The 3,471-nt window shown below is 40.9% G+C and overlaps 1 pseudogene; it reads left to right on the top strand.

Moving 5' to 3' along the window:
* The first annotated feature begins 2,602 nt into the window (after nucleotides 1-2,602).
* On the top strand, nucleotides 2,603-3,135 carry LOC101094230 (annotated as a pseudogene).
* The last annotated feature ends 336 nt before the right edge of the window (nucleotides 3,136-3,471 follow it).

The following is a 3,471-nucleotide window of genomic DNA, read 5'->3' as shown; positions in this document are numbered from 1 at the left end:
TTTTACTGTGTTGTTCACTATTCTATTTGTAGCAGCTGGAAAAGTACCTGGCAGAGATTACTTGCTCAACAAAATGTTTTAAATGGCAAAGAAAATAACTTGCTTTCAATTCCTCGGGTACTCTACAAGGTTAACACACTTCATTAACATCAGTATTCAAAATCATGAAATCTCCACCATGGACTTCAATAGTACTTCAGTGTCTGGCTCTCTCTATATGGTTCTCAGTCTTCTGTTTTCATTATCCCTTGCTGGAGATTCTTTTTCTCTTTGTTTTGCAACCTTATCCATTCATAGAGGCACAAAATGATGGTAATTCAAGAAGGCAAATTTTGAAATCAGATCCTATGCAAATTACATGCTATAAGCCTTGCTTATCTCATCTGTAAATTGGCGTCCTGATATTATTTATCCTGTGGTATTTTGAATACTAGATGAAATTGCAAATTATAGCAACTAACCCTTACTACGTTTTGTCATTGTTCCTCTGTAAATAATGGAAATCACTAACCTCCAACTTTTAACTTTTTCAGATCTACATTTTCAACTTCCTGATGGCCAATACAGATTTTTTAACTTTCTTTTTATTTTTTTTTCAACATTTTTTTATTTATTTTTGGGACAGAGAGAGACAGAGCATGAACGGGGGAGGGGCAGAGAGAGAGGGAGACACAGATACGGAAACAGGCTCCAGGCTCTGAGCCATCAGCCCAGAGCCTGACCCGGGGCTCTAACTCCCAGACCGCGAGATCGTGACCTGGCTGAAGTCGGACGCTTAACCGACTGCGCCACCCAGGCGCCCCAGATTTTTTAACTTTCTATTCAACTTGTTACCACCACACTGATTAGTTTTCCTCTTCTTTCAGATGACTTGGGAACCCTTGGCTCAACTGCTCACTTCTCATCTTCAACATCCAATCAGCTGTATTTAGTTTTAAGTTACATGATCATCTTTTCATGTCCAACCACCCCCCCAATTTTTCCCATTTCCATCATGACCTAATTGGTGTAAGATCTGGAGATGTGCCCTTTACAACAGTCAGCAAAGCAAATGCTTCATGAATTCCCTCCAGAATCCCTTATTCCACCAATCTGCAGCCAGAATGTTTCTTTAAAACACAAATATATTGAGACCATCAATTGCCTTCTCATGGTCCTCAGAAAAAAATGAATGTAATTACTACTTCAGTCCAGTAATCTCAAGATGGTTTAGCACAATCCCAGCCCTCTAATGTACAGAGAATATATATTACTCCATAAAGCACGCTAGAGATCTTGAGGGCACATACACACTAGGTTGGCCACAAAAGGCATCCAACAATGCTTATGCACATCCCATCTCCTGGATACAAGTGAGAAGGCCCCATATGGTCCCGAACAGATATCCTGAGTGCTTAAGGTGGCCTCATGCAAATGAATTTATTTTCTAAGCCCCATACTACACCTGAAACCAATTTTTACCATACTGTTAACTATCTAGAATTTAAATAACAACACCTAAAAAAGAGAAATTCATAACATGATCTACAGCATCCTTCCTTGTCTAGCCCTTACCAGTCTCTTCAGTCTCCTCTAATACCATGAGCCCTCTTACTGTCTTCTGAAGTCACTACTGGACCTAAACCAGTTTCTCATACTTGCCAAGCCCTGTCCGGCCACTGGAGTTGGGCAGGCTATTGGTACAGTTTGAAATACCCTTCTTTTCTTTCTTCACCTCAGTTAACCCTCACTGCTCCTTCTCAGCTGCAGCCATTACTCTCCTCTCCTTGACAGGGTAAAATAATTCACTATATAACACTTTAATAGCACTATATTCTTAGGTGCAAGATTTGTCGTAAGCATTCCATAAAAGTTAATGAAACCAGAATTAGTCAATACTTTAATAAATTATTTTTGTAGGGTCTGTGGTCTAAATTTGCCATCGTTTATGGGTCGCCCCCCACCCCCAACTATTGCTGATCTGCCAAGAATGAACCTTTCATTTTTTTTTTTACTCTAACAAACTTCATGACTCAAATTTCTTCCCTAGACAGTTTTATATTTCCTGCTAAATCTGATGTTAAATTCTGAAATGTCAAATATGGTTAAGTTCCTTCCCTGCTCAAAATCCTTCATTTGTTCTTCATATGCGTAAGGAATGGATACAAGTGTCTTAGTATGATAAGGTTCTTGCTAGTCTGAACTCTATCTTTCCCGTATTTACCAACTTACACTATCTCCAACAAAGTACCTTCAGAATTACCTGAATCAACATATCTGCTTTACCTGATATATACTTCAAGCTCCCATGGGTTAAAGCATATGTACAATAAAAGCTGAAAATCCACTGGACTTGATACAGGCCAGAATTAAAGAACTAAACAGTCTGGGCAGACAATTTCCCTTCACGTCTCAGGGAGAATTTCCCTCCTAGATACATGTTTGACCGCCCCACATTTGCTTCTTTATGTATTTTCTCTTAATATCTGTTCTCGTTTTTAAGTAATGTGGTTTTACTGGAAAACATGTTGTAAATAAGTGCTATTGGTTGTAGTATTCATCATTATAGTACCTTGGAAACCAGTCAGAAAAAAAAGAGTCCCACAGCCACATTATGCTGAGCATGGTCAAGAACTTGCTGTTTCAGACTGTTGGCAAGGAAGAAGTCTCCTATGAAGATGCAACCTGTGAAAGCCGGTGGTTTGCCACAGTGGAACTGAGAGATAAGCCTGTGGATGAGGCTCTACGGAAAGCATTGCCCAAAGCCATGAAGTACGTGGGAGGCCCCCAGGACAAGGGAATCGGGATGGGGATGACAGTTCCTATCTCCTTTGTTGTATTTCTCAGTGAGGATGGTTCCCTACAGAAGAAATTTACGAAGTCTGGTTCTGGATTCCAAACCAGTTTCAGAGCCACCTGACAGTTTGCATTGATGAAAGCATTAAGATGGAGAGGGAACACATCTATTCCCTGCAGTTTGGTGGCTACACCGAGCAAGCAGACTGCACAGCTCATGCCGCTCAGCTACGGACCACCTTGGAGGGCACAGCCACGTGCCAGAGTGACATCTACTTTTGCACCAGGTAGGACTCTCCCATGAAGCCATACGGGCATCACAATGAGGTCTGGCTGGTGAAAACACGAATAATTCACTGACCCAGAACTTCCTGGATGTGTGCTTCTGTGTCCACTTCCTCGGGGGAGGAGGAGGAAGCAAAGTTTGCAACTATATCTCCAGCTTAACCATGTCTTCTTCAAAGCTGGTTAGAGTTAGTTGTCTGAAATGAGCATAGTCCATCTATGCTCTCCTTCTTGTGGTGGGTAATACAGCCAAGATAGGCAGCATCCCTCTGACCAGAAAAAATCCAGCAACATTTTTCCAGCTAGCTGGGTCACTAAAAATGGATGTTTTAAAAATTACTGAACGTGTCTTTTTGTCATTGAGGGAAAAATGTGGTTTGTGCATGATCTTTCATCTGTGATTCTTATAAG

This window comes from Felis catus, chromosome A1, assembly GCF_018350175.1.
Source record: "Felis catus isolate Fca126 chromosome A1, F.catus_Fca126_mat1.0, whole genome shotgun sequence".
NCBI classification, from domain to species: domain Eukaryota; kingdom Metazoa; phylum Chordata; class Mammalia; order Carnivora; family Felidae; genus Felis; species Felis catus.
Note: the sequence above shows the minus strand (reverse complement) of the source record. Positions and strands in the feature narration are given on the sequence as shown.